This window comes from Mustelus asterias, chromosome 29 (genome assembly GCF_964213995.1).
Source record: "Mustelus asterias chromosome 29, sMusAst1.hap1.1, whole genome shotgun sequence".
NCBI classification, from domain to species: Eukaryota; Metazoa; Chordata; class Chondrichthyes; order Carcharhiniformes; family Triakidae; genus Mustelus; species Mustelus asterias.
In genome coordinates, this window is record NC_135829.1 from 18,433,407 (window position 1) to 18,447,170 (window position 13,764).

The following is a 13,764-nucleotide window of genomic DNA, read 5'->3' on the forward strand; positions in this document are numbered from 1 at the left end:
AGGAACTGTCAGTTCATGGAAGTTCAATGTCTTATCAAACAAGATACTTCCGACTCGACGGTAACCATTATTGTTGTACTTCTTTTGATTTGCAAGAATTCAATTTGCTTTCACATAATAAAAGCAAGATGTTTTAAAGCAGTAGTCATGACCTGATTGCTGCTTATCAAAACAAAGAGGTCAGCTCATGATTTGAAGCAGTCCAAATGTGCTTCACTACACCATGTGAATGTTACAAACTCAATCCATGCGGTGCAGTGAGATTGGCTCATTACCCTACAGGGTTCAGTTTTTCCATGACATGCAAAATGTTTTCGGCTGTAGTGTAGGAAGAGCTTTTTAATCAAAAAACAAAATAACGAGCATCGCAGCTTCCAAATGCACGTACGCCGTGACTGGCTTTGTTTATATGGTGTCTGGGTAATACATTCAATCCTTCTCAAAATCTTACCCATGGCCCTCAGAGAAAACGTTTCCACCCACAGCCCAATGGAGAACATACTGCTGGAGCCGACACCCAATTTTCTTCGCCAGATGCATTTACATTTCAGGCAAATTTGCAGCCAATTGACCATCACACTTCTAGAACAAAATTAAATAGTAACCAACCATGCATTTGCTTCCCCAGCAAATAGTTTCACGATTGTGTTTCATTATACAGACTGTCAACAGACGCAGAATGCCAATTTGAAATATAGGCAGCATGGGGTCTCTCCATGTGCAGAACCCTTATCATTTTCCAGACAGCCACATGTAATGTTCAAGTAATTTAGTCAGATAATCCTGCCTCATCCATAATTAAGAATTCAGTGTCCACAACCAGAGCAGGAAAGGAATATTGCAATTACCTTATCGCAAAAAAGGCAACTCAGCTCGGATCTTTCCTCCACAGCTTCCAATCTGTCCCCCATGTTGAGACAGTGGCTAGCATTGCTGCCTCACAGCAGGTGGATTGGCCGTGCTAAGTTGCCCCTTAGTGTCAGGGGGATTAGCAGGGTAAATATGTGGTTATGGGGATAGAGCCAGGGTGGGCTTGTGGTCGGTGTAGACTCGATAGGCCAAATGGTCTCCTTCTGCACTGTAGGGATTCTATGATTCAATCCTTCTCAAAATCCACAAATAGTAGACCCATTTTATCAGTCTATTCCTGCCCCCATTGAACTCACTTCTTCCCATATTTACTCCATCCTCTCTCCCCTTGTCCAGTCTCTTACTGCCTACACTCACAATTCCCCCATGACTCTATTGGGCCAAATGTGGGCAGTTGGGATTAGCTTAGGGGTTGGAAAAAAGGGCAGCATGGACAAGTTGGGCCGAAAGGTCCGTTTCCATGCTGTAAACCTCTATGACTCCTCTGGTGCTCTTTGCTGGATTCCTGGCCCCAACTGCCTTCTCTTCACTATGGACATCCAATCCCTCTACACTTCCAGCCCCCACCAGGAGGGTCAGTGGACTCTCTGCTTCCTCCTTGAGCAGAGGCCTGAACAATCCCCATCCACTACCACTCTCCAACACCTAGCTGACCTTGTTCTCTCAATCAATTTCTCCACTTCCTGCAAATAAAAGGGGTATGTGGAACACTGATTGCTCCAGTCCTACTCAGGTCCTCTCCCACAACTGTCTTTCCGTTAGTAATTTGATTCATGTTCTCATCTGGCTCTGGAAACATTTGTTTTGTTCCCAATATCCACACTGCCCTCACCTTTACTAGCTCCATCTTTGGCACATCCTTCCGTTGACCTCTTATCTTAATTTCTAGTGATAAAACTGACCATCAATATAGCTTACAAGTCCAGACTCCGACAGCTACCTAGACCACAGTTCCTCACACCCCGGTTCCTGTATGGGGTTCATCCCACTCGCCCGGTTTCGCCGCCTTCTTTAAACCCATTCATGCCATTTTCAAAAACAGCACTTCTAACAGCTTTTTCTTTAAGAGTCCTCCCCACCAGGGAAGACACTGAACTATGTCCAACATCTCCCACACCATTGCCAGCATCTTCTCCTCCCTCTGACAACCATGGTAAAGTGTGCCTCTCCTCCCACAACCCCCCCCCCCCTTACCATCCTCCACATTCAAAGGATCATCCTCCACTATTTCCATCAACTCTAGCTTCATTTCACTATGAAATACATCTTCCACTCACCCTCCGTCAGCGTTCTGCAGGGACCACTCCTTCTGGGGCACCCTGGTCCATTCCTCCCATCGCCCCAAACCCTTCATCCCCTTCCATAGAATCCCAAGTGCAGGAGGCCATTCGGCCTATCGAGTCTGCACTGATGCTCAAAGAGAATCCCACCAAGGCCCACCGCCCCCCTGCCCTAGTCCTGTAACCCCATGCATTTTCCATGGCCAAACCACCTCATCTGCACATCTTTGGACTGTGGGAGAAAATCAGAGCACCCAGAGGAAACCCACACACACAAGGGGAGAATGTGCAAACTCTACAATCACCCAAGGCTGGAATCAAACCCAGGTCTCTGGCACTGAGGCAGCAGTGCTAGCCCCAGTGCTGCCTCTCCTACTGCACCTTCAGGCAATCATTGAAGTTGCACACTTTTTAGCTACTTCCTCCTCACTGTCCACGGATTCAAACTCTCCTTCCAGATGAAGAAGCACATTCACTTACATAGAAATCATAGAAACCCTACAGTGCAGGAGGCCATTCGGCCCATCGAGTCTGCACCGACCACAATCCCACCCAGGCCCTACCCCCACATCCTTTATTTTGATATGCTGCATTCGCTGCTCCCAATGCAGTCTTTTCTACACTAGAGAGACTAAAAACAGACTGGGTGACCACTTTGCGGAATGCCTTTGCTCAATCTGCAAGCATGACCCAACCTTCCTGTCTTTTGTCATTTCAACTCACCATCTTGCTTTCATGCCCGTCCTTGGCCTGCTGCAATGTTCCAGTGAAGCCGAACGCAAAATGGAAGAGCACCTCATTTTTTGATTACAGCCTTCTGGACGGAGTTCAATTCTCCTCCATTTTGATCCTTGTGACTACTTGTTCACAAAACACCCCACCTCCCCCATAGGGCCATCTGTCATTTCTTTTTTAGTCTTGCTTTCAGAGTACTGATGTTTGTTCTCCTTTTAAACACATTCTGCTATCTTATTTTTATGCCACTATCAGCAGGTTTTTTAGTCTTTAATGCTACCATTAACACTTGCTTGGTCTCGTGTCCATGACATCTTTGCCAATCTCTCCTTAGCTCCCACCCTATCCCAGACCTTCTATTCTGCTGCACCTTCCCCAATCCCTCTCCAATTATATAATTCAATCACACTTCTATCCCTCTTTACTCTGAAGTCATACGGACTCTCAACATTAACACAATTTTTCTCAGATGCTGCCAGACCAGCTTGGGTTAATCCAGCATTTTGTTTTTAATTGCAATTACCTGTATTGAAAAGGTTACAGAAGAGGGACCAGAAAGATTGAGGTAGTGGAAGAATTGGCTGAGGGATAACTATGTGCATTGGACACTTTCTCATCAAACGAGAAGGTTGAGGGGTGATATGATTGTTGTTTTTAGGATTCCAGAAAAGAATTACGATGAGCAGTTGCGTCTTGTTCAGAACTGTAGAACCAGAGGACAAAGCTTGTGCATGAAGCAGGACAGTAAATACACAACATTTCACTGAACAAGTAGTCAACGGATGGAACAGATTCACTAATGGGATGGATGGAAGCAATTAGTACAGATTGAAATTTAAATAGATTCATTAGAAAATGATATTTTAGTACAGTCTTGAGTAATTGGAGACACATGGTGCTCTTGGGAGGCAAAGGTCTCCACCACAGAAGTTGGTGCACCTGGTGTCTGTTGACCGAGATTTAATCAACAATTTAATCCCTGTACCATGCTAGGATCAGTATGGAACAAGGTGAACCCTGTCTGGTGTTCTCCATTTAGCTATTTCCAAGTCCATTTATGACTAGCTCAGATTTATAAAATCAGTTAATATCAAAATGGAGCCCAAGGTTTCCATGAGATTTGTGTTGTATTTAAAGTCTATTTAATTAAATCAAAATTATAAAATCATATTGCTAGACTTAGGACTGCTTTTCCAAATTTGTTCCTGGATTGCTGCTCAGGAGGTCTTGTGGCAAGTATTTTGTACACCCATTTTTTGGAAATATCTGCAATTTTGGTACAATTGGTTTTACCCTGCATTGTTTTTTTGTGGAAAGATCAACCAGAAATTAACTGCAGTCACACAACAGTACCCAAACTCTTTTACAACTACCTGGATTTCCCCAGATAGCATTGCCTGTGAATGCTTTGAAACATCCAGAAGATAGTGAAAGAGAAATGGCCAACTTACCGCCTGAAGCCAACATGCACCATTGCCCAGAAACAATAAAGTAATTAACCTCCGACTTGATTGCAGCAGGGATCCATAAACTGACCACAGCAATGGTGCAGAGGGCCATTCAAGTGGGGACAGTAAATAGTACAGATAGATAGACTGAGAAGGAGGGGATATGAGCAGTTAGGAGGTCAAATTAAAAAGCTAAACCACAAAGACAACATCTGGATTACTACCTAAACCTGCAGCAAATAGGCGCATGGCAAATAAGATCAAAAGATTGGTGTGGGAGAAATGAGTTTCAATTCATGGGACAATGGCACCAGTGCTGGCAAAGAAGAAGCTGTATTATTGACTGTTCTCACTTAGTGTCCTGGAAAATCATATAACTAGGGAATTAAATAGAGGCGGGCAGGAGTCAGGTGAGGCATGATTTGGAAAGCTAAGAGAAAGGCAACAGTTCCAAATCAGGACATGGGTAATGATAACCAGAGGGTGTCAGGAAACAAGGGCATGTACAGGAAAATGGTAAAGACATTTAAAGATTCTTTACCTGAACGCACCCAACATTCTTTAAAAAATGAATTAATAGCGCAAAGAGAGCTAAATTAGTATGATACAGCAGTCATTTTACGGAGACACGAATGAAAGTGACCAAGCCTGGGACCTGAATAGCAAGACTATTTGACATTTGAGATGGCTAAAACGGAATGAGGAAATAAGTTAAAGGTAAGAAGTTGGAACTCTAAACAAAAATATGTTCCATTGAGAAAGAAAGACTCAAAGGATGCACCATTTGTGGCTGACATGGGTGGCACAGTGGTTAGCACTGCTGCCTCACAGCGCCAGGGACTCGGGTTCAATTCCTGCTTTGGTTCACTGTCTTGTGTGGAGTCTGCACGTTCTCCCCGTGTCTACATGGGTTCCCTCTGGGTACTCCAGCTTTCTCTCTCAGTCCGAAAGATGTGCTGGCTGGGTGCTTTGACCATGTTAAATTCTCCCTCTGTGTACCCGAACAGGCGCCGGAGTGTGGCGATGAGGGGATTTTCCCAGTAACTTAATTGCAAGTGTTAATGTAAGCCTATTTGTGACACTAATAAATATACTTTAAAAACAAAGGATGCTAAGCTTGAAGTGGCACAAAATGCTGCAAAGATTAGATCAGAAGATTGGTTTCTAATATTTTCCCACCAAAGCAGCAGGAGGAGAAATTAGGAGTACAAAACAAATATAAAAAGAGACAGTAAAAGCCTCTACAAGTAGCTAAAGCGAGCTTTGGTCCCTCCAGGTGATACTGGGAAACTAATGGAAAATGAAGAAATGGCAGAGGCTTTGAACAAGTATTTTGCATCTGCATTCACAATCGAAGACAGAAAAAGCACACCAAGAATAGCAAAAAAATCAAAAGGAACTTTCACGAGAAAAAAAAAGTACCGTGAAAATTAAAGGGACTAAAGGCTGGCAAATCCTTGGATCTGGTGGCCTGGATCCTAGGGTTTTAAGTGGCCGCAGAAACAGTAGATGCACGAGTTGTAATCTTCCAAAATTCCCTGGGTTCTGTAAACATCCCAGCAGATTAAAAAACTGCAATGGATCTTCTGCACTCTAGAATATGGGAGACAGAAAGCATGAGGTTATACGTCAGTTAGCCTAACACCTGTCATTGGGAAAATGCTAGAATCCATTAAGGAGGCAAGTAGCAGGACATTTGTAATACAAATCGGGCAACAGTTTACGAGGATGTTGCCAAGACTAGTGGGCCTGAGTTATAGGAAGAGGTGGGCCAGGCTAGGACTTTATTCTTTGGAATGTCAGAGAATGAGGGGTGAACTTAGAGGTGTATAAAATCATGAGGGGCATAGATAGGGTGAACACAGTCCATTTTCCCCCCCAGAGTAAGGGAATTGAAAACTAGAGGGCATTGGATTAAGGTGAGAGGGGAAAGATTTAAAAGGGACCAAGAGGTAGCTTCTTCACGTGCGTACATGGAATGGGCTGCCAAGAGAAAATGGTTGAGGCAGGTTCAGCACAACATTTTAAAAATATTTCCATAAGTGCATGGATGGGAAAGGATTAGAGGGATATGGACAATTGGCACTAGCTGGGAGGGCACCATGGTCGGCATGGACCAGTTGGGCCGAAGGGCCTGTTTCCATGCTGTATTGCTCTATGACAATGTAAATAGGCAAAAATTATGGAGTACACTATGGGAACGTGAGAAGTTGTCCACTGGAATAGGAAAAATAGAAAAAGATTTAAACGGAGAGACTGAAGAATGCTGCGGTAGAGGGATCTGGGTGTCCTTGTACATGAATCATGAAACTTAGCATGCAGGTACAGCAAAGGCAGTATGAAGGAACAACTATAGATTCACCTGCAGCAAAAATGGACACTATGTTGAGAAGTAGAGGACTTTCAGGAATATTCCACTTCTCCAGAGGTCCTTGGATTTATCTTTCATAAGCATTGGTTCAATGAAAACAATGAAGTAATACAGGAACTACTGGAGAAGAAATATGTCCTCTTCAGGGTTTCCCCTCAATGACAAGTCAGCACTGCCTTAAGCACAATACCCACTGAAAAATCTTCAGGCTATTCAATACAAGCCAAGAATCACAAGACAATTGGTAGAATCAGAAAATGAATAAAATTCAATTGTATGAAGACCACAAAGACTGAAAAGAGATTTTGAAATCTATCTACAGGCCCTAGTCTACTGATTCATTACCAATCTTTGGTTATGACAGGTCAATGCTGCTCAGTAAAAGTCAAATTCCAGAAAGATAGGCAGTGCACTTTGACCACATCCATAATCAGCCTTCATCCATCAATGAAGCAGCAATCAACAAGCTGCCAACAGCTTGATGGCTTCCCCACTTTTTCCAAAAGAAGCGCAATCAAACTTCAGTCTGGAAGCAAAGCCCTAGGAGCTTATGCTATCCCAGCTGGGGTCTGCTGGAGGCCAATGTCTGGCCAAACAACTCACTGGACTACTTCAATCTATATGGAAGCAAGGAATATAAAGATGTCTCCATTCCCCACCTCAGCAAGCAGAGAGGAACTCCCCAATCTTGCAGCAACCACAAGAGGAATTTTACTCCTCTCCTGTCTCTGACAAAAACTTCCCCAGAGTCGTTCTGAACTGTTTAGTGCAACAACTCTGCCAGGATCTGACGCCAGAGTGTTGGTACAATTTCAGAAAAGGTCAAAGAACCACTAATAAAGCGTTTGCAGTTAGACAGGCCAAAAACAAGAGCGTGGACCTCCACACCACATGTTGGCCTGACTAAGGCCTTTGACACAGTAAGACATGAGGATCTTTGGAAGGTAATGGAGAACTCTGGCTGCACTAAGAAATTCATCATAATGGCTCAACAGTACAATGACAGCTTGTTGAAGTAGATGCTGGGTGAGTGATCCTTCTGACCCATTCCGTCACTCAGGATTTAAACAGGGCTCTTGCCAGCGCAAGTCTTTGGAATTATCTTCCTTAGAGAGCGGTGGAGGCTGTGTCGTTAAACACATGCAAGGCTGAGTGAGACAGATTCTTGATCTAGAAGCGAGACAAGGATTAGGGGAAGTAGGTAGGAAAATGGAGCCAAGGCCATAATCAGATCACTCATTGACTTATTGAATAGTGAGCAGGCTCCAGAGCTTAAACTCCATAACATCTCTCTTCACACAGCCTTCAAAATGGTTGGGGGAGAGGAGATGTCTATAGTGGGCTGGACCAACAATCTCATCATCAACTCATGCGATACCATTTCCACACCCTTCAAACACTGTTTCAGTTCTGCACAACTTCATCACTTAGCCAGACTTGGTTTCCTGCCTCCATATTTATTGCACCAGTCATTAGCCAAACTGCCTTTGCAAGCTGTAAGTTAAAAAAATTAGAAATCTTTGTAATAAAAGCTACCAATGCATTTGTTGCCATAGGGGACTACTTAAAAGCATCTGCAAACCTTTAATTTAATCCATCACTCCCTGTAAACAACCCCACACCCTGCAAGCTCTTTGCCAAGCTGAACAAGAGTCTGGGAACTGGCCCACATTATGTAAATGAAGTTAACCACACAAAAATCAGGCAGATGCTAATAAAGAATCGCTCATTTAAAGCCCAATTGGGAAATCTACACTGAAGTAACTTTGCCAATGCTCTTAATAACTTGGGCCTGGAGAAAAAAATCTCAAGTTTCATAAAGTATAGGAATCCATTGGATTTTAAGATGCCTTTCCTCAATCCGTCACTCAAGGTTTTCAGATACCAATTCCCAAAATTGTGGAATACCTATTGCACGGTCATTAACCCAGTTAGGCTAGTGAGTAGGTCGCATGACGGGCCCTCCAAGTCAGAGAGCCGCAGCATTGAAATCAGGCATGTGCACTAACCATGACTCCATTAATAAAATTAAATACTTATGAGTTATAGAAAATGCTTAATCATTCATATTAATAGAACGATCAACTTCAAACGGTGAAAAAATATTTACACTTACCTTAAAGCATAAAAGCAACAAAAAAACGCAACTTCCCAAGCCTACCAATGTCATAATCAAGATTAAAGTTAGTGTTTATTCATTAGTCACAAGTAGGCTTACATTAACATCACAATGAAGTTACTGGGAAAATCCCCTAGTCGCCACACTCCAGCGCCTGTTCGGGTACACTGAGGGAGAATTTAACATGGCCAATCCACCTAACCAGCACGTCTTTCGGACTGTGGGAGGAAACCGGAGCACCCGGGGGAGAACGTGCAGATTCCACACAGACAGTGACCCAAGCCGGGAATTGAACCAAGGTCCCTGGCACTGTGAGGCAGCAGTGCTAACCACTGTGCCACCGTGCCGCCCATGGTCGCAAATAAGGCAATACTGCCAACTGCGTTTGCATAATTAGAATTTGAAGGACATGCCAATTGAACTGTCGCAGCGCTGATTGGGTCCAGTGAGTGCAGAAATCTCTAATGGCTTTAGGTGGGGTCAGAGATAGGGAGGATTGAGGCTAGAAAGGGATTTGAAAACAAAGATTTTAGAATCAAGATGCTCCCAGACTAGCAGGCAACGTAGGTGAGTGATAGCTGAACTATATTTGGAGATGGATGTTGGCAGCAAAGTTCTGGATGAGCTAGTTTATCGTCACCGTGCCAATTAGAATTTACTGAGAATCTTTCATACCAGACCTGTGAATAAACTATAAGCATTAAACCCACAAACCCACATGGTGATCTAGCATTAGAATGTACAGAAAGGACTTCCATTCATCACATTGCGAGCCACATGGTCAGAATTGTCTGGCAGCTAATTACTTTCAAAGTGTAGTCACTTGCGTTATGTAGGCAAAACGCTGCTAAAAGAGAAAATGGAGGTTACGAGCCAAAATGATCAATAGTAGCACAAGCAGCTTTTGTAGTAAGATGTAGCAGCTCTGAAGTGTGTTCTTTCAGGCAACTTACATCAGAGATCTTCCTTTCACACCTGAACTCCCATTGCCTCAGTTTTCAAGAACTGCTTTGTGCCAGGTTTTCTGCCAAACCCATTTTTTGTTCCAAGAATTATTTTTGCTTTTAAATCTAGTTAACCTTGTGACATAACTTTAGAAATAATTAATCAGGGCACCACAAGGAATGGAAGCACGCGTGTGCTCAGTAGCACTGAGCTCTTGCTCTTCTAAATTTTAAATCTCAACCATTCGGTTGTCTTCTTGGATATGGCAGTCAGGAGGATGCTGCTGTATGGTTCACAGTTGCTGACAGCATTGCTGGAAAGAGGCCACTTAAGGGACCTACAATGTTTTGGGGGGGAGTGGGGGAAGAGAAGAGAGTGGCAGAACAAAGAAATAAACACTTAAGCAGAAGTGTTTTGGAAGAAAGGTTTGATTCTATACAAAATATTCCATTTAATTTGGGGCAGCACAAAGGCACAGTGGTTCGCACTGCTGCCTCGCAGCACCAGGAACCCCAAGGTTCGATTCCAGCCTTGGGTGACTGTGTGTGGAATTTGCATTCTCCTCATGGGTTTCTTCTGGGTGCTCTGGTTTCCTCCCACTGTCCAAAGATGCACAGGGTAGATGGATTGGATTGACCATGCTAAATTACCCATTAGTGCCCCAAGATGTGTAGGTTAGTTGGATTAACCATGGGAAGTGTGTGTGGGGTTAGGGTAGGGAAGAGGGTCTGGGTAAGATGCTGTCAGAGTCGGTACAGTCTCGATGGGCCAAATGGCCTCTTCTACACGGTAGGGATTTTATGATTCTAATTGTTCCTTTTTGTCTGAATCTGTCAAGAGCAAACGGACTTGAACACAAGGCGGTTTCATTCACATTGTATTAACTGGACAAAGATCAGTACCAAAGAACAGAGTATCGCAGGAACAAGCAGGAAGGCAGTTATTATAATAGAAGTTGAAACATCAAGTTTCAAAGGTCAAGAACTCTGTCTGAATAAGAAACCGACTGCATAGCAAATCTCGTGCAATAAAAAAAAACTGCTGAACCTGTAGGGATTTAAAAAAATATATACTTGCTAGTAAAACTTGAAGGGGGAGATGGAAAGCGATTTTTGATGGGTTTCAGACAGTTTTCTGCCAACTACAATACGTAATTCTGCCACTAGACATACAAGGCATCCAATAGCAGAGCAAATAATCAGTTCAGCGCTACACTGTCTAATGTAATTCCTGTCTGGTAAGTGGTAAAATTTGGCACGCATCAGTATATTTGGCAAATAAAGTTGAAAGTGGTTAGAAAACATAATTATACAGTGCTGGAGCTCAAACCCCAAGTAAAAGACTGATGGCTAGAGTCTTAAGATTATTTTGGAACAGCAAAACAAGCAAAATTTGTAAGACATGAAGTTCAATTGAGCACAGTACAGCCCATTATTGCAAATACCGTAACTATAAACCCTCACCTCTCTTTCATACAAACTGGTCCAAAGAATTTGCATTTACAGGTGAGGAGTGTGAATTGGCAGGAACACTTTGGCTTGCAGTTATTACAGACAACTGACACTAACAGAAAAAAAAAAATGTGAATATGGATGCTGGTGACAAGGCAAAAATAAGAGGCTCACCAGGCAGTAGAACATTTTGAACTGAACACTCCATGAATCCAAGGCTCCAAGATCCCTCTTTGATTGGTATAGAGGGTCCTTACACAGCTGAATAGATGTATTGTGTCCAAGGGGGAGAAATAACACATTGCTGAGCTAAGACACAACCCACTGAGGTCATGTAAATAGTGATAGTGTCAGCAAAGGAGGAAAAGCTAACAGATTACACAAGTCAAACAGTAAGCAGCTGGCAGGCACTTAGGACAAACTTGCATTCATTGACAGCTTCTGAAACTGCAATGGAACAAATTTTGGGACATAAAGATCCTGCCAGTGATCGGTCTTTGAAATAACACCCCCCCCCCCCCCCCCCCCTTTCAAACAACTGCTCCTCGAAAGGCACAAAAACAGCTGCAGCTCCTTGCTTAAAAGATAATACACAGACATCAACTACTGCTGCTTTTGCTTCCATTGTCCAGAAATTGTTGATGCAATCCCTCCTCAGCCAGTGTTACTCCACAGGAGAGATGACCAGGGTCAGAATCTCTTACTGCTTAGCAGTTGGTGAGAAATTGTAAAGACAAAGACGGAATGCAAAGATCAGACGCACACTGGAAAACAAATAATCTGTTATCTTCCATATTTGGCTGTAATGGCTACAAGCAGTGGAATTATTTCAGTGCACGCGGGTTATTTGTAAAAATTGGTTTGTAAAATTTGGAATACTTAAAAAAAAAAATAGGTGATTACATATCTCGAATCCCAGCAAACTCTCTGGAGAGAGCTGAAGTTCCTACTCGTACATCTTGAGTGATCTTAACTATCTGCATTTGCCATACTCTCCATTACAAAGTTATGAAGACAGAGCAAACTGCAGCAATTTTCAAACAATGCCTTACCTTTCAAATTAACCGTCAGCGACTGACTTCACCAACTGTTAGCGTAAAGCGAGTTTTTTTTTCAAGTGTCAGAAAGCTGTATTGCTGGAAATAACAGCAGAACGCGAACAACTCTGATTCAGGTTACAAGAGCATAGGTGTAAACCTCAGTCGCTACCACCCAGATTAACACAAGATCAGTCACAGCTTTCTAGCAACAGGAACAAACAAGGTTGGTTAAGTGGGGGGTTGGGATAATTGTTTACTTGATATCGTGTTACAAAACAAGGAAAGTAGCTCAAAGTAACATCAGAGAATGATTAATTTTAGACAAGGACTTCTAAGGGCAAAAAAAAATGGAATGGATGTACAAAGGAATAAATATAGGAACCTATCCTTGGAATTGAATACACTGACAATTTTAGATTTTCTCAAAAAAAATGAGGTAGAGAGGATTAAAAGTGTGTAGTACCATGTGTTTAACAGATCTTGAACATAGAGGGAAAGTAATACCGTGGTCACATTTCAACAAAAGGTGGGGATTTCTCATTGCAGTCCAACTTGTGACTAATAAACGGCGGCACAGTGGTTAGCACTGCTGCCTCACAGCGCCAGGGGCCCAGGTTCAATTCCGCCTCGGTGTGTGGAGTTTGCACATTCTCCCCATGTCTGCGTGGATTTCCTCCAGGTGCTTCGGTTTCCTCCCACAGTCCAAAGATGTGCAGGTTAGGTGGATTGGCCATGCTAAACTGCCCCTTAGTGTCAGAGGGATTAACAGGGTAAATATGTAGAGATAGGGCCTGGGTGGGATTGTGGTCAGTGCAGACTCAATGGGCCAAATGGCCTCCTTCTGCGCTGTAGGGATTCTATGATTCTTAAATTTTTTTTTAAATCCTCCAAAAGATCAAGGAAAGAAAAAGGACTGGCCAAAATTTTATTAAAACGGTCTCCCCAATTCTGAATATAAAAATGGATTAGAAACAATTACGTTGGTCAAATGGATTGAAAAGCAATACAAGTCACCTTGTGAAGGAGTTTCATGTTCTTTTAACAACGATATCTAGTTTAGCTCCTTGAAGATAACATTTAAAATTGTACAATGGACAGTAATGTCATGTGAACTCTGAAGATGGAACGATAGTGTCCTTTCCCAAATAACTTACCATTTTATATCCAGTTGCCCATATTAAACAGTATGGGTTAAATTTTGCCCTCTTATTTACTAAGAAAAATTGGTGAGTATAAATTCACATTAAAGGTTTTTGTTTATTTATTAGTGTCACAAGTAGGCTTATATTAACACTGCAATGAAGTTACTGTGAAAATCGCCTAGTTGCCACACTCCGGCACCTGTTACGAGTACACCGGGGGAGAATTTAGCGCGGCCAATGCACCTAACCATCTTTTGGATTGTGGGAGGAAACCGGAGAAAGCCGCAGAGACACGGCAAACTCCGCAGTGACCCAAACTAGGAATTGAACCTGGTGCTGTGACACAGCAGTGCCAACCACTGT